The sequence below is a fragment of the Rhinolophus sinicus genome, chromosome 17, assembly GCF_057876585.1.
Source record: "Rhinolophus sinicus isolate RSI-liver-muscle chromosome 17, RSI-T2T, whole genome shotgun sequence".
Taxonomy (NCBI): Eukaryota; Metazoa; Chordata; class Mammalia; order Chiroptera; family Rhinolophidae; genus Rhinolophus; species Rhinolophus sinicus.
In genome coordinates, this window is record NC_142517.1 from 53,615,324 (window position 1) to 53,639,119 (window position 23,796).

The window sequence follows — 23,796 nt, forward strand, 5'->3', positions numbered from 1 at the left end:
CTGTGTAAATAACTTATGACATTCAAGGGCTGTTTTATTCCAGAGCATTTCTGGGTTTTATATAGAATCCTGTACTTGGAACACTCATTTAGTTTTCTTCCTTTTGTTGGTCTCTTTGCTCTTACACATCATTTTCAGTCCCAGCTCTAACCCAGCCTTGGGCATAACGCTTTCCTTCTATTATAATGATTGCACCCTACTTTTAAATAGGATGTATTTCACTGTTTATTTTAATGAAACAACTTTAACACAATCACCAACAAAAAAGTGCAAAAATATGTGAAGAAATTCTGGGGGAAAAAATACAGAGGCACTAAATTACTGTATGTTAAATGCTGTGAAAGTAGAGAAGTTTACAAAACTTGGTACTGACACATGTAAACAATAAGATGAGTATAACAGAATAGAGTTTAGAAATAGATTAAAATTAACATAAAGGTTTATTTTAGCTTCCATTTCAAAACAGTAAGGGATAGATATTATTTAGGGAATGATGAAGAACTCAGTAGTTAGGTAGAAAGAATGTAAGAACTGATTTTTAAGGTACTTTACCAAATTCATAATTAGGTAAATATAACTTATAATCACATTGGCAGGTTCAAAAAATTGATAATATATAGTGAGGAGAGACAGATATGGGGAGATAAATTTTCTCATGTATAGTTGGAGAAAATGTGCAGCCTTTCTGGAAGGCAAGTAGGCAATATCTATTAACCTAAAAACTGGATATATATTTTGGCCAAGATTTCTCCTTCCAGGAATGTATCTTACAGATATTACTACATGTGGCACAAATAATTACAAGCAATAATGTTCACTGAAGCATTGTTGGTAATGACAAAATATTGGAAACAGCAAAAATCCGTAAAAATGTGACTGGTTAAATATGAATGATTTTATCCACTCAACAGAATACCGGGCAGCTGTTTAAAAAGGTGAGGGCAGATTACAGATACTGTTAGTAAAAGGCTTCCATGAGTTATTAATTAAAAGAAATAAACTGTAGACCACTGTGTACATCATGCTACCTTTATGTAATATACAGGGAAGTATAGCTGCAATGTTTTTTCTCTATATAAAACTTGTATGTATATATATATATATATATATATATATATATATATATATATATGTGTGTGTATACACGTAAGTATATATATATATATATATATATATATATATATATATATATATATACTCATATATACATAGAATGTCTCTGCTTGAAACTATCAAAAGTAATTGTCTCTGTAAAAGGGAAATGAAAGTCTGAGGAGACAAGAGTAGGAGGGAAATTTACTTTCCACTGTTAGTCTTTTATGTATTTGATTAAAAAAAAAATTCCCTGTCTGTCATCTTCTCATTTTATACATACATTTCTGAGGGCTAATTCTGAAGCCAACCATCTAGAATTCACAACAAGCATGTGATAGTTCAAGCCCCAGTATAGTTCCCCAAATCCAATTCAAGTGATACTATATGAATTCATTTATGGTGTGATACATAGATTGTACTAGAAATAAACCAGCCGTGTTAGTTATCTAAACTACCGTTCTGAATTGGCCATGGAGGCATATGGATTGTCTGAGCTGCATCCGGATGCTTAAGCAGGCTGTGTGGTGGCCTCAGTCCGGTTAGTATGCAGCCACAGACGTGGCCATGAATTTCAAAGCAGAGAAAGGGCTTGGTGCCAATGCCAATGGGAGATAAATAAACCAAGCCTACAGTGTTATTTGTCCTTAAAACATCCACCATTTTGAGTGTCTCTAGGGCCTGCAGTTAAACAGAATAAAAAGATAGGCTTTTCACTGGTGACTTACTTATTAGGTGGTCAGAAGCCTGATTTCTGTCAGTGGAGTCAAGGATCTTAAGAATTCCTATGAAGGGAAGGGAAGGTCAGATGACTAGAAAACAGAAATAAGGGCAGCATGTTTGGTTTAGGTTTAAAAACTGGAACTATGACCAAACAGATACACAGATTAAATAATTCTTATAAAAAGATGATCCTCTAGCATGTGACTGGGAGTATAGCAGCTGAATGAAAGTGGAGTTCAAAGTCACTGTAATATTGCAAACATCACTACTATACTCGGTGCTAAAATAAAAATGTACATTCATCGCCACAATTCTCTTCCCAGATTGCTAGAGATCTGTTTACTTCTGTGACTTTCTCATTCCACCCCCAAAGGTCAGCATGGTCGATTCCACCTGAAACATTTGTTTTCCCAGGTGCATTCCCTTCCCAGCTTCATGACAAAGATGGTCCTGGAAAAAGAAATCTGTCCATGCATATCCTCTTACTTGCATATTTTTAAGCTTTTTATTTAAAGGTAATTTTAGATTCACATGCAATTTTAAGAAATAATACAGAGGTCTCATATATTCTTCGCCCAGTTTTACCCAATGGTAACATCTTGCCTCACTAACGTACAATATTATCACGAGGAATTTGAGAGTAATGCAATCCACTGCCTACATGATTTTTGGATTTATGTTTTATCATCTAAAACTTGTGATTCATCCAATAATTTTGTCCATTGCATGCTTATGTGTATGAACTTACAGTAGTAAATTACTATCATTGGGATGTCAACCTGGAGATGGAAGATGGCTATTCATAACAATATAATCTCTTACATAACTAAGAGTCTATAGACTTTTGAATATAAGGGTGGAAGGAAACAGAACTCTTGGAAGGAATCAAGAAGGAAGAGGACATATACTGTGATGATACATGAGATTATATTCACAAGATTTACTGGGTACTTGGATGTTGGGTCCTATAATCCTCGTCTTTGTAACGAGAGAATGGTAGATATATGTTTAATGGTACAGTGTTGGTCATTTACCCACCATTTCTTTTATGCTAGAAGGAAGTACATCCTGTAGGAAAGGATGGAGATGAGAGGATATGAAAACTATTCTCTGGATTCAGAGCCTGGCAGAAGTCCAAATTCCCTAAAGCTCTAAAGTCTTATTGATATTTGTCCTCAAAGGTCATGGCACACAGCTTTTCCAAAAATCCTAAGGATCAACATTTAAGGGATTAAGTAAGAATAAACAGAAGGTATGAATAGAAGTTGGCAATGCATCAAGAAAAGTCCAAAGGATAAGAAAGGAGGCATCAGCCACTCTTCTAATGGAAGTTTGAGCAGCAGGATTTGGTTCTGGAAGTCAGAAGGCCTGTGCTGAAGTCACCACTTTGCCACTAACTGAAAGTGTGACAATGAAACATTTGTCTTCTATAAAAACTATTTTCCACAAAACAATAATAACATTGACTTATCTCCCTCACATAATTAAAAAAAAACACACTTAAAAATACCAATATGGAATAGACAAGGCACAGACATAAGGATTTGATTACTGAAACATAATAAAACAAAATAAAGAACTGTAAAATTAGTTTACGTCATGAAACTATGGAAGCTGGAATTATGTAAAGAGTACTTTAAATAAGGCAGCATGTCTGCGTGTCTGGTTCCATCGTTTGCTTCTTCTCTCCAGTGAGAAGAAATACTGATCACATTGCTAACCGATGGTCAATTTTCAGTCTTCATCTTACTTGACCTACTTGGCAGCTTTTGACATGAGTTACTCACATCTTTCTCCTTTGAACACTTTCTTCACCTGGCTTCCAGAACAATGTATTTCCTGAATTCCCTCCCATTTTATTGACTGCTTCTCTCTAATTTCCCCTCATCTTCCTAAACTTGACATGTTGGGGGTGCCCTAAGGCTGAGCTTCAGACCTCTTTCTTTTATATTTACATTCACACTTTGGGGAATCTCATTTAGTCTCATAGATTAGCATCTATGAACTGACTACTCCAAAATATGTATCTCTTCCCTGAACTTGTATAACCAACTGCCAACTCCATATCACCATTTTGTTGTCTTGGAGGCTTTTGCAAATAAACTTGACCCGAATTTAGTTTCTGATTTTCGCATTTCCCCTCTACTCATTTATTCCCACAGAGCTTCCATATATCAGTAAATTATTACGCTTTCCTTTTGATTTTTCAGGCCACAAGACTTGTAAACATTTTTGAGTTCTCCCTTTCATATACCATCTGCAATCAATCAGCAAATCCTGTAGTCTCTACTTTCAAGATATATACAACCCTCCCTACTACTTTGTATTACCTTCACCACTATGTGGAAGGAACAGACTTTCCTCTACCCTCAAGTTTCCTCTGGCTGGTCTAATAATCAAATAGACATGAGACAGATTAGCAGCAGAAATGGACCAAATTTATATATGTACGGGAAGCCCACATAACATGAGAGAGTCAGAGATCCCACATGCATAAGAGGTTCAGAGACAGAAAAGGTAATTGAGGTACATCAGACATCCAGACTAGGGATGAGGTAATGTACCTTGAGGGTTTCAAAGGGTCATTTCAGGATGATAAAAAGAATAGACATTTAGCAAACAGAAGTTTGTCCTGTTCTATAGATAGGTAAAAGAAGTTGTCTTTGACAATAGCTTATTAAAGGCAAGGCCCCTAATTCAAGTTCTTCCAGGCAGTTAAAGGAAGGACCAGAAGTTTCTCTTGAACCTGCATTTAAAGTTGCCTTTAGCTCAAAGCAATTTGCACACCACTGAGGCACATATTGGGGTGGGATTTTCTGAACCCCTACATCAGCAACTTTTCACCTGAATTATTCACCAACCACTATCCTCTGTCACATGAATGATTGCAATAGCTTCCTTCTGTTTCTACACTTGGCCTCACTGAGTCTACCTCTCACCTGGTACCATAGTGATGCTCCCCTGTAAGTTAGATCCTGTCACTCCTCTGCACAAAACTCAAGTGGTTTCTCATTTCCCTCAGAGTGAAAAAAGGAAGTCTGTGTAATGGCTTACGAAGCCTCCCAGGGTCTGTTCTCTTTCCTGTCTGGCCTTATATTCTACTGGTTTCCTCTTGACTCACTCTGTTCCAGGCACACTGACCTCCTTGATTTTCCTAAAATTCCCAGGCATTCTCCTACCTCAGGGTCTTTGCATTTTCTCTTTCCTTTGTCTGCCAGGTACCTTCCTCATTTGTTCACATGGCTGACTCCCTGAGCTTAAGTTCTTTGCTCAAATGCCATGTTCTCAGTGAGGCTCTCCCTGACCATGTTTGATATTACAACCTTGTCCCCAGCCAACACTCCCTACCCTCTTTCTGTAATTTATGTTTTCCCAAGAATTTAGGGAAATGATTATTTGTCACATTACATTTACGACCTTGGTTTATTGTTGTCCTTTCTCTGGAATGAAAATGTAATGAGGAAAGGAAAATGTACCTCTTTTGTTCACTGTGTAACTCCAGTCCCCAAAACAGTGTCTTTCACATACTCAGCACTAACATTTGTTGACTAGATGAACTAATTGATTAATTAAATAATGAGTGAAGGAGGTGGCTGGGAGACTGGTTAAAGAGCACCACAGACAGCTGGCTGACTAGAGAGCAAGCTGCTTGTGGGCTTTGGGGATCAGACATTCTTCTACAGTGAAGGCATCTTCCAGATCGTGAGAAAGGACATGAATAAGCACACGTTTTAGGTTATTTTTGCTGGAGTTTTGCTAACCAAGTTATTGTTAGGAATATAAGAAAGTGTCAACCAGAAAAGAAAAAAAAAATCAGAGGGAAAAAGGGGATCAGAGTTGCTACAAAGGCACAGAAGTCAGACAAATCTAACATCAGCTTGGGAAGATAGTGTCTCTATGGCTTTCTGAATGGAAAAACTTGACATTGGTTTGTTCTACATTCATTACTAGATTGTACCAGCAACTAAGAGGCCATGTCTGAAATGGACCATTAAATGTAGTCCTTTGCAGATTTAACACAAATTATATCACTCTGAAGAGTGCTTGGACATAACTCGGAGTTAAACATTTGCTATAAGTGCCACAGCTTATGGTAATAATTGACAAACCATGCTTAGGTTAGATGTGACTGAGAGTAGTTTTTTTATTAACTGGTAACATTATTGAATTCCTGAAAATTGCAAATTCTGGTTGTGTTTTAAAAGCCACTGGATAAACATTGCAGTTACTAAATGGCTGAGTGTGTTGCTCTGTTAAATATAATGTGACAGATATTAAAATCTACTTCTTAGGTCTTCTCACAAATTGCAGTGGCATTTTTTTCTTGTCAAATATTAAAATTTTAGGATTCTAACTTCCAAATTTGGTTTTATGAACATTACTCAAACCTTTGTGAATGCATGAGGGATAAGTATTCTTAGTTTTCCTTTCATAGCTCACATTACTTCCTGCCCTACTTTCATTTTGGGGTACCTCGTTTTCACCCTTTTCACATAAAGATTAGATTTAATGTTTCTTTAAAACTAATAGTCAAAAAATCCGTTTTAACTCTTTTGTTGTTTTAAATCCAGGAGGGGTAATGGGAGAATTCAGAGATGACCAATTTTGCTAATTTTGTTACCATGACGGTAAAAGGCAAAAACATCTTGCTAGACCCATATATCAGTATGGTAACTGGCTCTTTTTGGTTCGTGGAAAGAATACGTGCTCCAGAAAGCTGATTTTATTTTTGTATCCTACACTGACAAAATAGCCACACCTTTCTGATCCAAGGAGACTGACTGTCGCTGCTAATTACTAAGTATCTGTCACTGGGCTAAGCGATTTACAAATATTGATTCACTTCAGCCTTACCATATTTTAATTTCATGTAAAGCCATCCCATTTTACAGATGGGGAAAGTAAAGCTATGGAATTTATGTAACTTGCCGAAGTTCACATACTAGCTAGGAAGTAACAGGGTTGGAATTAGAAACAGATGACGGAGTTCGGCAGCAGTATGCATACACAAATGCTCTTCTGTCTTTAACTTCCACTTACTGCCTTCTAGACATGAGCTAGCATCGTCATTCTGTTATTGAAGCGCATCAGTGATGGTCATTCAATGAGTTTTGTTACACAGACCTTTGTTGTAGCCAGTGTGTGCCGGATGCTGGGGATACAGAGATGAACTCTCAAGTCTATTCCTCATTGCTAACACAGGCTGATTAGAATAGGTTTTCTTTGATAACCATGAAAAGAAAATATAATTGGAATTTAAATAGATAGCAAACCATTTTGCATTGGAAAAAGCTGAAAACAAGGATGATTATCTGTCTCAAATCTAACCACCCCCCTTGTTTTAACACTGATTTTATTGGACTATTTATTCTTTTCCCATCACCATGCATGGCTCAACAATTTATGGTGTCCATTTATTCACCTTGTTAATAATTAGTTTAGCCATAATATGTGACCCATGATATAATATTTTTACTATTAATCTGTCCAGGAATCTCTTTCCCATATGGACCAGTGACCTAGTTATAGGCAAGGAGACATGAGGGGAAATATGCTGTGGGGGACACGGATTATAGAAAACATTTCTCCATACTTAAGAAATAATAACCAGAGAATGATAAAACATTTCTGACTTTGGATGCTTTGTGTTTAAAATGTGATGTTTATTTCATAGCAGGTTTCACAGAGGAGGCAATTTTGGAGATGGACCGTTAAGGATGCAGAGAAGTAAACTGAAATTCAAGGGCATCTGAGGTAGAAATAACAGAGTGAACAAAGGTACAGAGTCAACATTATGTAAGATGCAGTTGGAGAATGGCAACTAGGAAGTCCAATGTGGCTAGAAGCAGGGAGGTAGGAGCAGATGATGGAGGCCTTAAATACATACCAGCATTAAGGGACTAGACAAGTCTTTCCCTTCAGGAAATAAAACTGCTTAGAAGGTTTTTGAACAAGATGACACTATGATCAGATCTCATATAGAAATGACTTTGGCTGGAGAAAATGTCAAGTGAAGTGTTTGAAGTTGTTAATATCTAGATCCAGAAAATGTCTACATGTATTTCACCATATTATTAAAATTAATCATGAGCTTTTTTGGTTTTTATTCAGATGTTAGACATACTAATAATTAATTGGATTGCTAACAGAAGGATGAAAATAACTTAGACTATAACTGTACCAAAATGTCAAAGAAGCAAAACATTCTTTTCCCTATTACATAATTTTGCCAGAAATTCTCTTGAATGAGGAAGGTGAAAGAAAAAAAAAAGGAAAAAAGAAAAGATTGATGTCCACATGCCCTAAGGAACAATTTATGCTCCATGGAGCCCACGTTGCACTGTGGCTGAAGAAAGGAGAACTTCGTCTTTGTAATTTAGACTATAATTTGGGTTGTAATAGAGTGACACTAAGTGGCTGAAAAGGGAAAGGCTTAGCCAATAGAAATCAAAATAAGAACAAAAAATTGCATTTGTGGTGACATTTATGATTCCCAGCAATAATGTGAGGCAATCAGACACACAGTAACTCAGAATCATTAAATAAAAATCAGCAACTAGCAATTTCTTTCCTTCTGAGTAGTTTAAGCTTCTTATAAATGAATGACAAAAGCCAACAGAAATTAAATCAAATAAGCTGAATTGATAAATAGATCTTTTCCTTTTAAATTAAAAAATGTATTTTGCTATTGTATTTGTTTACAGAGGTATATTTATGAGGTAACGTTTTTTTCTTTTTTTTGGTGTCATAAATTATAATAATAATAAATAAAATAATAATTTTGCTTTTCAGTTTATAAATATTGCAATGGATTTTTCAATGCAACATCTCTGACTAAATTTACTCAAGTAAATATGTATATACATAATACTTAACTAAGATATTGCTTTGGACCCCTTCAAAAATTTCTACTTGAAGGTAGAAGGAAACATTTTTTTCTTCCAGCAAACTCTGTAGTCAATTTGTGTTGTTGTTTCCCTTAGTGCTTTTAGAACTGATTTTTAAAAAGTAACTATATTTTTATTCACTGAAAATTAAGGGGACTTCTCCCTCCAATATTCACTCATTCATTCACTATTTATTTATTAATTCATTCGATTTTTTTATTCAGTAAATATTAGATTGAACCATATTAAATTGTCATTTTTATTGGTAAAAAAATGGTTAAATATTGGCAATTACATAGTATTCAACCTACCACTTATTAAGTACTTTTAGATGATCATGATAGATATATGGTATCTTCATACATGGATCCCTGATCCTGACATGTGACCCATCAGGCTAGTACTAAAAACTTCCATTGGGGCAGCCCATTTAATCTGTAGATAATTCTGACAAAAATGCAGAATTTTTCTTCCTTAACTTGAGCTGAATTCTTTCTTTCTGGACTTTCTTCGCAGTGGTTCTAGCTCTGGTTTTTGAGTCCACAACGAAACAAAACAAATATACTCTGTTATACATAATTAGTCTTCAGATATGAGAAAACCTACTCTGCACTTATTTCTGCTCTTATTCTGTGGTTTTACCTTCTCTGGGTTAGATACTTTAGTTGCCTCACCCAAAATGTGGTAATCCTAAATTGGAATTTAAAAATGTTGGGCAGTGCGTCTTCCCAATATTTTTCCTCTCTGAGGTGCGGTAACATCCCTCTCCTCTGGCTTTCTTCCTACCTCTCAGATTCTCCTTCATTTTCTTATACTAACCCCTTCAATGTCAGTGTTCTCGGTGGCTCATTCTTAGCACTTTGCTTGCTCACTAATGAGACCCTTGATGACTTCATCCCATCTTTGGCTTCAACTATCATCTACATGCTCAATGTTTCCAGCTCTAGATGAAAATTCTCTGAACTGTAGACCTATATATTCAACTATAGATATCTCTACTTAGTAGAAGTTCCATTTATACCTCCAGCTAAACATATGCACAGCTCATGTATCCACAATGTATCATCGTTAGCTATCATTTATTCTGTATTCTCTCTGTCTTATTACCCCCTCACTCAAAACAGAAACATAGATATCTTTTGATACCATCATTCTCATTCTCTGCTTGCACCCCACTCTCTCGCGGACACACAAAAGTAATTAATCACTAATAAGTGCAAATTTTATCTCCTTAATGACTCCCAAAACCATCCTTTCCTATTTGTACTGGTTCATGACTGGATCTCTGTAGTACTTTTTCTTTTTTGTCTTTTGTTTTTGGTTTTAATATTCTTATCTCCCTCTCACCTCTCTCTTCCTGTCCCAATATAACCTCCCAGGTAGACTGATTTTTTCAGTTATAAAATTTAATCAAGTAATTCTGCTTCTTAAAAACATATATGCATTGGTTTCTAACAGATTTCAGGATAAAATTCAAGTTCCCTAATCTAGCACAAAAAAGGAGAGAAATAGTAGGAGGGAGATCAAGTAGTTCAACTTCCTAATGTGTCCATTTATCTTCTTCAATATGGATGAGGAGAGAGTGTATTAATAATAGAAGGAAAGAGTAAGGCAAGGAGAGAGGACAAAAGGGAGAGAGAGAGAGAGAGAGAAAAGAAGAAGAAAGGAAAAGGAGGAGAGGGTGGAAGAGGGAGCTAAAGGGGAAGGGGGAGAGAAGAAAAGATGGGCTAAAGTTAAGATGATTGCCATGGGAACTTACTTCCTGAACTACTTGAGAGTAGGAGGTAGAAGAGAAAGCTCAACAGAACTGGGTCTACGTGGAAGGAGCAGCCTGTGTCAATTCACCTTTCTGAATACTTAGACAAAATTCTAGAGACAGAGGTAAATGATTGTTTTACTCTTAACCTGTAAAGTGATCTTAACATGACCAGTGAGCTCCTTCCTATATTGTTCAGATTGCCTTGAAGTCTGACCAATCTGAATAAATTTCGATTTTGCCTGGGAGTGAGGAAAGGCACAGGGTGAAAGTATTAGATCTATTAGATCGAGGGAGTGAGATTTCCCCTCCTGTTAATTGTTTGTTTCAGTTTCTAGTCCATCATGTTCTTATAAAATTTGGCAAGTCATATATTCCCTACCTTTTAACTATCTAATGAATCCATCTAACTATATGGTTCACATTTTCCTGTCATATGTAAAAGACTATGAGTAACGTGTCAAAATTCACTAAGACTACAGTATCACCAGATCTAACAGTTATAAAAAGTTGTCTGAAACATTAAATGAGATAATTGGAAAGAACTTGTTCTTTAGTGAACAATTTACTTCATTTCACTCTTATTTTTGTTTTATTTTACAAATTTACTGCAGTGTAAAAAATGTGAATTAAACTACGAATTATTTAAAATGTATAGTTCAAGGACTTTGACATAAGTATCCACCCATGAATCCATTATGATAATGAAGAAGCTGAACAATTCCACCAACACCAAATTTTTCTTAAACCTCTTTTCAATCCATCCTTTTTTTCAACCAGTCCCTAAGAAATCATTGTCTGATTTCTGATGCTATGTTACTAGTTTTCTTCAGAATTTTATATAAATGAAATCATACAGTATGATCTCTTTTATGTCTGGCTTCTTTCATTCAAATTCATTCATGTTGTTGATGTTCCAATAATCCATTTTATTATATTGTTAAATAATATTCCATTTGCTGCAATTTGTTTATTGATTTACTTATTGATGGACACTTGATTGTTTACAGGTTTTATCAATTACAAATAAAGTTTCTATGAATGTTAATATACAAGTTTTTGTGCGGACAGATCCATATTATCCTGTTTTTTGTAGCAGCTTTATTAAGATATAACTCATATATCACATGTCACCATTTAAAGTATAATTTATTAGACATTTGAGTTATTTCTACATTTGGTTATTATGAATAATACTGTAATGAAAATTTGTGTACAAATAATTGGGTGGTCATGTTCTAATTTCTGTTGGATATGAATTTCTGGGTCAAATGGTAACTCTGTATTTAACTTTTTGAGGAACTGCCAGATTGCTCGCCAAAGTGGCTGTACAATTTTATATACCCACCAGCAGTGTATGAGGGTTCTGAATTCTCCATATACTTGCTAACTTGTGTTATTATCTCACTTTTTGATTCTAGCCATCCTAGTGGATGTGAAGTGGTATCACATTTTTGGTTTTGATGGTTTTGATGAACATTTTCCTAATGACTAATGACGTTTAGCACCTTGTCGTGTGCTTGCTGTCCATTTGTATATCTTCTTGGGGAAAATGTCCATTCAAATCCTTTGCTTATTTTAAAAATTTGGCTATCTCTTTGCTATTCAGTTATGAGTCATTTATATATTCTAGATACTAGCCTCTTGGGATATATATGATTTGCTAGCATATCCTCCCATTGTGATAATTGTTTTTTCAGTTTCTTGATAGTGTCTTTTAAAGCACAATAATTTTTAACTATGATGAAGTCTAATTTATATTTTCTTTTTGGTTGAGTTTTAGTTGTCATCCCTAAAAAAAGTATAGCCGAATCCAAGGATCTGAAGAGTTACACTTATGTATTTTTCTTCTAACAATTTTATAGTTTTAATCTCTTATAGTTTGGTCTTCAATCCATTTTGAGCTAATTTGTGTATGGTACCAAGAAATCTGTAGACTTTTAAATTGTTCTCTTTCATCTAAAGTGTCATTTTTCTTGGTTTCAAAGATATTTATCTTTGATTTTCAATAGTCTGATTACCATTTGTATAAACATAAATTTCTCTGGATTTATCCTGCTTGAGTTGGTGACCTATTTGAATCTGTAAATGTATACCTTTATTTAAATATTTAAGCTTTTTCTTTCCTTCCTTCCTTCCTTCCTTCCTTCCTTCCTTCCTTCCTTCCTTCCTTCCTTCCTTCCTTCCTTCCTTCCTTCTTTCTTTCTTCTTCTTTTTTCTGTCCTTACCTCTCTTTCTTTCTTCTAGGGCAACAATTACACATATATTAAGTATTTTCATGTTGCTCCAAAGCTCTCTAAGATTCTATTCATTATTTTTAACCTTATTATGTTTTGTCGTTCTTCAGATTGGTGATTTGTGTTGATCTATATTCAGGTTCACTGACGTTTTTCTCTATCATCTCCATTCTGCTACTGAGTCCATTAGTGCAGTTTTAAATTTCAGGTATTGCATTTTTTAGTTCTAAGATTTCTTTGTTGTTCTCTGTTTCTTCACTGAGGTTTCTTGTGTTTTTCTAATGTATTTCCTTTTACACTATGGAGTACAGTATAATAACTGCTTAAAAGTCTTGTCTGATCATTTCGACATCTATACCACCTTGGATTGGCATCTGTTGATTTTCTTTTCCTTTAAAATGACTCACTGTTTTTAATTGTATGTCAGTTAATTTTGGATCATGCCATGGTATTGTGAATGCTTTAATCCTTAACTGTAGATTCTGCTATCATTCTGTGGAAAACATTTTTATTTTTATTTTTAGCAGTCAATCAGTCCTGTTATATTTAAATTATAAGTTCTATCTTACCATCTGAGAATGGTGGCTCAAGTCTCAGTTTAGTTTCTTAAAACATCACTCCATTGTTTGAGTGAGTCCTGTACGTGCATTTAGGTTGAGATTTGTGTGAGTTCATTCCCACAATTAAAGGTTTTTTCCCTAGCTCTCTGCCATCTGTCCTCACCTACAGCCCACCCACGTTCCTTTCCTTGCCTCCTATGGCCAGAGAAGAGGTTGAGTTGTTGGCATTTAGTTGCTCAAACCGTGTCACTCTGAAGCTGTGCTTCGTGTTCAAATACTGCCAAAGAAGAAAAAATACAACTTGAAAATTCCACCCATATTGTTGCTTCTCTATACTTTTCATAATCTATTTAGATACCTAGTAAACCAAAGGTAGCTGTGTTTTCTTGTATTATGTTTAGAGTTTATAGTTGTTATCAGCAGAAGGGTTGGGTTATTGGGGGCTCACATAACCATAGTAGAATTGGAGCTCATAGTGCTTTCTTTGTAAATTGTTCTGTCATTTTTTTGGTCATACATTCCAGAATAAATTATACTTAGATTATAGTGAAGGAAAGAGGGCTGTGACTTAAGAGGGGTTATTTCATTATTTATCCTACACCTCCAGTGTATGATGAGGCTCAGGCTACAGAGGAAAGAAAGTCTGAGTTTTATTCCTGTTTGGAGTTAATTAATTGTTTGTGCTTGAGAAAGTCACTTTGCTTTTCAGAGCATCAATTTACTTAGGGACACATTACCAGGCCTCTTTGTAGACATTTTTTTATAAGTTCCATATTTCTACAGAAAATAAGGGGTTGTACTCAGCATTCTGACCCAGCTATCTTAAGTAGATAATTTTGTTTAGTATGTTTGGTCATTAAGAAGCATTTTAACTTTAACACACCCATTTTGCCAAAGTGAAAGAGAAACTTCAGCATACAGAGATTGGGTTTTGATCTGTAATTTAGCTACATTGTTGCCACCCCCTTAGTTGAGGCTGAGACAATCATTGTTTGCTGATCTATCATATCCCCTAAGCATATTTTTCTTTGCCTAGAATTAGGGATCTAAATTAGAAATTATCCTATTTGCTTATTAACTTATAGGTTAGTTTCATTTTTTATTTTATTATTTATGTATTTTTTATTGATTTATTTTTTTAAGGAGGGTGCTGCTCATAATGGCCCATGAAACAGGAATCGAACCAGCAACCTTGGTGCTACCAGCACCATATTCTAACCAGCTGAATTTATAGGCCACCCCTAGTTTCATTTTTTAGAGAAAGCAACTGAAAATATGATGACCTGAGGTGGCCGGTTAGCTCAATTGATTACAGCATGGTGCTAATAACACCAAGGTTGCATGTTCCATCCCCGCATGGGCCACTGTGAGCTGTGCCCTCCTTAAGATAATGATGATGATGATGATAATAATAATAATAATAATAATATGATGATGATGATGATGATGATGATGATGAGCCTACAGTAAGAGAGGCTGTCTGAAAGTTCTTTGTGTTTCTTATCACTTAGGAAAATAACATGCAAAAATATATCTGAAATTAATGGATTTCAGACTTAAAATACTGTGACTATATTTTTTATTTTTATTTTCATAAGGTTTTTGCTCTTCAGTAAATGAATGAGAAGTAATTTTTAAGTTGTATTTGATCCTTCATGCAGTTAATTTTATTTCTGTCTCCTCACAACTGACCCAGTTGTTCATAAAAATTTGTATCCAGATATTACTTATAACTGGAACATAGGTTAAAAAAAAAAAGACTATGACAAAAATAATTTATTTGGGATTTTCAGCCTTCAGTTTCATTTAATCCTGGGAAGGAAAGGACAGAAAGGGAGCAAATGACTTAAAAATTTTAAAGTTATATTTTTTTCATTCCATTTTTGAAATACTGGTATAGTTTTAGACTGGACTTTGAAATTACATGGTAATAGCTGATACTTTTCATAAAGCATTATCAAACCAATTTCTTTGATAATGTTTCATTCCTTTAGCAATGACTACTGAAATATGTTCTACATTAAGGTATTTTCTCACCTAGTTCATGCACACTGAATTTGAAATTTCACATTTGAGTATACATGAAGGCAGCATGGTAAATACCAAAAATCGTTGGGAACCTCTGAATTGTAATGGCTGTGAATAATTTTTCTTCTTTATTTCAATTTTCAAAGAACTTGTCCATAATTCTTACTTTATTATATAATTGTATCATCTTTATTTTTTACTCATAATTTTTTGTAACATCTCTAGAACCACAATGCATGATTTGTTGTATTATTATGACTTGAATATTAATTTCTGCTCTTTAAACTTTTATAATACATAGGAAGATCTTAGATGTGAAGCCAGAAGAATGTTCTGTGTGTCTATTCTAAGTTTTGCTAAATGGTTGTTGACAAACCAAGTAACACTCTGGTTTTCTACCACTTGTAAATGGAGAAATTCTATTGTCATTACCATAACAGAAGTTTGAATTTAAAGTTCTTTGAAAAGTGTTGTCTTATTCTCCTCTGATGTCTTTCATATGGTGAGCTTTCCAGATACAAAGTATTGATATTTATACACAGTGTTAGCCCACCTGACTGGTAAAATGGTCGACTAAAATGGTATAATATCCCTCTTACTATGAACAACTAGAGTTGTTATATGTAGTACAATATATAAAATGTGTGGCTGAACTAATGAGAACTGATGAGAACGCCAGGTGAAGGAAGTTAAAAGTGGTAAATGGGCTGAATCTCTGGAAACAGTAAGGCGTAGTAAATAGAAGTATTGAATATCAGACTCAATATGTTCAGTCCTTGGATCTTAATAATTTTACTTTAGTAAGAAACTGGAAAAGAGATTGATACGTATAGCTGGGGCCCTAAGAGAACTGAAACCTTAGTGAAACAGTAAACTGGAATAAACCTATACACTGACTTAGGAAGCACACAGAGAACAATGAAGCTTCTCTCTGCCTTGACTCTGGATGGGAAAAACAAACAAACAAAAATTAATTTGTAAACCTGGACCCAAGTTTTTTTTAACATTAGAGTCTAAATTGCAAATGAAACCTCCATCTCAATAATTAAGATAAATATATGTTCCAAAGCAATGTGTGCTTAACATAGGTAAATATCAAATCAGTCTAAAGAGACATTCCACAGTCCAGGATCACAAGAAAATCTCAGATAAAAATAGTTTACAGAAAGTTAGTAAGAAGTTAAGAATGAATTATAGAATTAAAAGAATGAACTGCAGAATGATACAAATTGTGACACATAAATGAATACATGATTCTATTCTAGCACTTTGACAACAAATCCAATACAAGCAGTGGGTTAAGTAATTGTTTATAAAAACACAGAATTGCAAATCAGGAAATGATCTTAGAGTTCATCTACTCAAACCCCACATTTTATAGATATTGGCAGCTGAGGTTTTTTTTGCTTTGTTTTGTTTTTTGTTTTGTTTTTCTGTGTTGCTGTTTTTAGTTTATTGGAATGACAATGGTCAACAAAACTACATAGGTTTCAGGTGTACAATTATATAATACATCATCTATATATTGCATTATGTGTTCACCTCCCAGAGTCAGTTCTTCTTCCATCATTATATATTTGACCCCCTTTACCCTCATCTACCATCCTCCATTCCCCTTACCTTCTGGTAACCACTAAACTATTGTCTGTAGATGAGTTTTTGTTTCTTTATTTGCTTGTCTTCTTCCTTTGTTGCCTTCAGTTTTATATCCCACATATGCATGAAGTCATACAGTTCTCAACTTTTTCTGTCGGATTATCTCACTTAGCATAATGATCTCAATCAAGATCCTTCCATGTTGTTGCAAATGGCAGTATTTCATCTATTCTTACGGCAGAGTAGTATTCCATTGTGTATACATACCACATCTTCTTAATCCAATCATCTATCGAAGGACACTGGTTGTTTCCATGTCTTACATTGTAAATAAAGCTGCAATGAACATCGGAGCACATATATCTTTATGGATAAATGTTTTCATATTTTTTGGGTATATACCCAGGAAAAGGATTGCTGGGTCATATGGTAATTCTATTCTTAATTTTTTTAAAACCCTCCATCCTGTTTTCCATAGTGGCTGTACCAATTTACATTCCCACCAACAGTGTATGAGTGTTCCTTTTTCTCCACAGCCTCTCCAACACTTGTTATTATTTGTCTTTTTGATGATAGCCATTCTAACAGGTGTGAGGTGATATCTCATTGTGTTTTTGATTTGCATTTTCCTAATAGCTAGTGAAGTTGAGCATTTTTTCACATATTTGTTGGCCATTTGTATATCTTCTTTGGAGAAGTGTCTGTTCATGTCCTCTGCCCATTTTTAATTGGGTTGTTTATCTTTTTGTTTAAATAGGTGAAAAATAGTGTCTCAGAGAGGTCCTGGCAGAGACTGACCTAAAACCCAGGTCTTCTTATTTCTGTCTACTAATTTTTTCTATTATTACCCATTGCCCTACTTCACCTAATGTTCAAGGAGCATCATATTTTCAACAAATTATGGAGACATGGTATGGCTATTTTGCACTCTTTGTAATTCAGTCAATGTATTAGTCAGGGTTCTACAGAAAAACAGGACTAAGAAGGTCCTGTTTTACACACAGAACACACACACATGTACACACACACACACAAATCCACTCACACAATTATGGAAGCTGACAATATCCAAGATCTGCAGTTGGCAAGCTGGAGACCCAGAAGAGCTGATAGTGTATTTTCAGTCCTAAGGTTGGCAGTCTCGATACCCAGAAAGAGCAGGTGTGTCATTTTGAGTCTGAAGGCAGGAAAAGAACCAAAGAAGTGATGTCCCAGCTCATGCAGCCTTGTAGAGGAATTCTCTTTTACTTATCCTTTTTGTTCTATTCAAGTCTTCAATTGATTGCTGAGGCCTACTTTCATTTTGGAGGGCAATCTGCTTTACCCAGTCTATGGATGCAGACGTTAATTTCATCCAGAGCCTTCTGTTCTCATAGACTCACCCAGAATGTTTTACCAAATGTCAGGACATCCTATGGCCCAGTTAACATATACAATTAATCATTACAGTGAGTAACAAACAACAAACCGATGCCCTTTTTCTGCACAATGTGCTTTGGAGGACCAAGTTTTATTTGGTTTGGAAGAACTGAAAAAGATTCTATATAATAAATAAAAATAAACCAGAACCTATCTCATCTACAATTACACTGGAAAGTTGCTTTGACTATTTTGACCAGGTAAACTAGAATTAAAAAATAAAATGCAAGATAAAAAGATATAACACTAACAAAATCATCTCCTTCCAAAATAGGGAATTTTTATTAGGTTTGCGTAAAAGTGGGTGATTTCCTTGAATTCATTTTTCAGTAGTTCTCTTGAATTGGTTATCTGTGTAATTGTTTTAGATTCTAAGAACTCTTCCTTGTACTCATTTGTACCTTTTCCATGGCATTCTGTTTCGTTTTATTTACGTAATATGTTTCTCTAATCTCTTGAGGCCTCTGATTAGAATGTTGATTTCACATGAAGATTTTTTTCACATTTTTTTTTACTTATCTGTGTTAGTTTTGTTATATATTTTCTCTGCTTATTATTTTTGTTCTACTCTTTCTGTCAAACGATTTATTTTATGTTTGATCTTTATTTGTGTATTCATATTTAAGACTGCAACATTAGAATTCAGTGAGGTTCTTACAAATTATTATATAAAAATAAATATTCCTCCTATATTAAAAAAAGATCTATGTAAATACAAGTTTAGACCTACTGAGCAACTCAAACAGGCTTGAAAGTGAAAAAGAATGCGAGTTTCTCCAAGGGAACTATTATAAATTTTAAGTCTATATAAATTAATATAATATAGAAGTTAATTAACAGTAGAATGGAATTTTAGTTTTATAACTATATTAGCTGTTTCTAATATTCATATGAAAAACTAGACAAGTAAAATATTCAGGATATTTTCATAAAGTAGAGAAATGAGAGGTGACTAACACTACCACATATGAAGTGAATTATTACAATATAATGATCTAAAATGTATATTATAAAATAAAAACAAAGGTAATTATCTACCTCACTTTCTACATTAGAATAAATGACAAATAATTCACAGATAGAAACGTGAAAATTAAGCCATAAAAGAACCCAAAAGAAAGTCTGAGGGTTATACATACACATGTGCACAAATACACACACACATCACAAAATGGAGTGAGGCTGTCCTGTCTGAGTGTGAAAGAAAATTTAAAAGCCATGAAAGAAAAGATTGTTGAATTTAATTACATAATTTTTTTTAAAAATCTGCAGTGCTCCTACAAATCAGCAAGCAAAAGATGAACAGTAACTTAAAAAGTGCAATAATTATGAACAGAAATGGAAGTACATATGCATTAGTCAGGGTTCTGGCAGAGAAACAGAACGAATAAGATAGATATAGATAAGAGGAGATTTATTATAGGAATTTACCCACATAGTTTTATGGAGGCCAAAAAGTTGTATGGTTTGCTGTCTGCCAGCTGGAGAACCAGAAAAGCAGATGGTATAATTTAGTTTGAGCCTAAAGCCCTGAGAATTGGTGGGCCACTGGTCTAAGTCCCAGTCTGAAAGCCTAAGAACCAGGAGTATTCTGAGGGCAGAAGATAAATGTCTTAGCTCAAATGGAAAACAAATTCACCTTTCTTCCACTTTTTGTTCTATTCAGTGGATTGGATAATGCCCATCGCATTGGTGAGGGCGAGCTTCGTTACTCAGTCTATTGACTCAAATGCTAATCTCTTCCAGAGACACTCTCACAGACACACCCAATAATAGTGTTTTACCAACTATCCGGGCAGCCCTTAGCTCAGTCAAGTTGACATATAAAATTAACCATCACAACATATGACTCTTAAACACATGAAAATAAGCTCAACTACCATTAGAAAAGGAGCAATGCAAATATATTGAAATATAATTTTTCACTTATCAGAATGGCAATTTTTTTATATAAAGATCAATAATATATAACATTGATGAAAATATGAGGAAATAGATGATCTCATGCACTCTTTGTTAGAGAATATTGGTCAACCTTAAGGAAAAATATTTATCAACATAAAAATTCACATACTCTTTTACTCTCAATTATAATTCCAGAAATGTATCCTGTAGTAATGTCCCTCATATCTCAAAGAGAGATAGTATAATGTGAGGGGCAACAGAATAGATGCTGGAGCCACACTATTTGGATTTCAATCCTGGTTTTGAATTTTCTAATTGTGTAGCAAATTGGGCAAATTATTGAATATATACTATGTCAGAGTTTCCTAATTGATAAAGTGGGAATAATAATAGTATGTACCTCATAGAGTTGCCATGATTATTGAATATGGTCATATATGTAAAATGCTTGAAACACAATAGGTGCTATGTAAGTAGAGTGATCATTCGTCTCAGTTTGCCTAGGATATAGCCCTGGTTTGCACTTGCCCTATCCCAGCATAATTACTACTACCCCTGCCTTCTTAGTCTCAAAGATGTCCTTGTTGGATGATTATACAGGCACTTTATAGGTGAGGGTAAAAGTAATTATACATAAGCATGTTAATTGTGGATCTGTTCATAATAGTAAAGATTAGAAAGTATGTCCATCAATTGCATACTTATATTATATATTAAATATATAGTTTGTACTATTAGAGGAATACTCTGCAGCTATCAAAAAGAAAATTAAATTCAGCAATTGTTTACAACAGTGATTTTGAAACTTTTTGGTCTCAGCATCCCTTAAACTATTAGGAATCACTTAAAATATCAAACATCTTTTATTTTTGTGAGTTATATATTTACCATACTAGAAATTAGAATGGAAAAAATTTAAATGTGTCTTTATAACTCATTTAAAAGAATAATAAATACATTACATGTTAACATATTTGAATAAAAATACATTAAAATTAACATGAAATTACATTGCTTTACATTTTAGCTAATGTAAAACACTCCTATTTGCTTCATCATTCAACATGTTGTACTATTATATCACATTATAGCTTCTGAAAACTTCAATGTACATTTGAGAGAATATGAGAGGAAAAGGCAAATAACATTTTAATATTATTACAAAAATTAGTTGTCACCTCACAGTCCCCCCAGAAAGCGTCTCTAGTACCTCCCAGCGGTTTTGGGTCAAAGTATACTTTGAGAAACATTGCTTTAGATCTAGGACCAAAAAAGGAACATTTTCAAGGAGTATTTTATTACTGACATTTCTTAGATGTGCCTGATATGGTGATAATAAAAATCAGACTGACTTTTAGTCAGTTTTGTTATTGTTTATAAATTCTCTACCAACAATACACCCTATTATTGCCTGCACCTGGGGTAGACCACTCTTACCACCCCACCACTTGCACACCTCCGTGCAGCAGAGACCAAACTACCGTATTTCCCTGAAAATAAGACCTAGCTGGACAATCAGCTCTAATGTGTCTTTTGGAGCAAAAATTAATATAAGACCCGGTCTTATTTTACTATAAGACGGGTATAATATAATATAATATAATATAATATAATATAATATAATATAATATAATACAATACAATACAATACAATACAATACAATATAATATAGTAATATAATACCTGGTCTTATATTAATTTTTGCTCCAGAAGGCATATTAGAGCTGATTGTCTGGCTAGGTCATATTTTCGGGGAAAAACTGTAGACTCAAATCCATCTAATGCCCCAAACCTTGAGTTCTTAATTGTTACAGTTTGTTAAAAAATTATGTTAATGGTAAGGTCTAAAACTGGACACATTCATTCATGTTCATTTAAATTAAACAACCAAACAAACAAAAATATCTAGTTACACAAAAGTAATTCCGTCATAGACTATGAGACCACGCAGGGAATGATTGCAAAAATCCTGGTAAGGAAAAGAAAAACAAGTTTTCAGTCATTCTCAGGAATCCAAACTGAATATCCAAGCATACTCATATTAAAACAGATACAGGTACAGCAAAGTAGGAGGCATTTAAGTCTCTGAAAACTTGAAGAAAATAGTTAATTATCATTCTGAGATAATTACTGCTGTAAATTCAGTCATCCAACCTCTGTTTTTACAACCTTGTATTTTTCCCAGAGAAGAATAATCTGCCCTTCTCAAGAATTTTATTTTCCAGAATCTTTCAAGGTTTCTGCCAGCACAGCCCTGACTCACCAGCTGGGGCTCCCTGAGGAGAGGTAGGAGGGAGAGAATCCCCAGTGCTCCAACAAACTTTCTGGAAGTCCCTGTGCATTTTGTCATAACAATTAGACTATGTACTTACTCAAAAATTCTAAACATCTTAATTAAATTAGATTGAAGAAAATTAAACTAAAACAGATCTGAGGTGTAAAGCACTTCTTTCAATGTAGCTTGAAATGGAAGGTAATAGGGTCAATGTGAAAGTCCCGTTATAAACAAGAAAGGTGGAGGGTGAGTCGAGTCTGACTAATGCACAGGTAATGAATTAGAAGGCTTCAATTATATCTTAAGAGATGAGAAAAAATAAGTAGTGTGAAAGCAAACAAACAAAAACCTCTTAATGGATGCAGAAATAAAAGTAGAAGAGAAATGAAGGTGACGGTGAGTGATACTGATAGTGATTCATAAGCCCCTAAAATTACAGGATATCAGAACTGGAAAAGATTTTAGAGACTATCCAGACCATCCAGACCAACCCCTTTATTTTATAAATGGGGAAAAAAGGCTCAGAGTAGTTAAGGTAATAAGGCTTGATGTTCATAATGTTCTTAATTTATTTATCACACAAACTATAAAACACATAAAGCCTCTTAGAATCTCCATGATTTTTTAAAAGAACACATATTATAGGTATTGTTTTGTTACTCTTTCTTTTTTGCATAACAATATTTAAATATTTTAGTATTATATAATTGATACACTACAGTGGATGTAATACCACATCACATCACAACCAAAGCCCCAAATAACGATTTGAACTTTATAATTTTGGATTAGCCACTATATTAAATAAAATTCAAAAACACTGTTTTGAGGCTTAATGCTTACAGGCACTGTGTTTAACTCTGCAGAGGAACCCTAAGTGAATTCAATATGCTTCCTGACCTCCAGTGGTTCAATTATCCAACTGAGATCAATTACAGAGAAATAAAAAAAGGCATCTTAAAGGAGCATTGAGAGACTAGGTTATGGAGAGTTTAATTCTGTTTGTACAGTTTGGGAAAACTTTATGAAATTAAATTGAGAAAGGACCTTGAAGGAATACTAAGATTTCAGTGGACATAGATTGGGAAAGTAGGTCATTTTAGATTGAAAGGGATATACAAACAATGGCAGAGAGGTGGGAAAGTCTGGACTGTGTTTCAGGGAAAACAAGTACAGTATACTAGTTCTGTGTATTTAGGGTGGGGAAGAGAGATTGCAATTGGCCTACTGATTACAATGCTTACCCATACACAGCCTCTACTCTGCGGCCATCCATGTATCCAGACACCACTCAGGACTCTCTCTTAGGGAGCCATG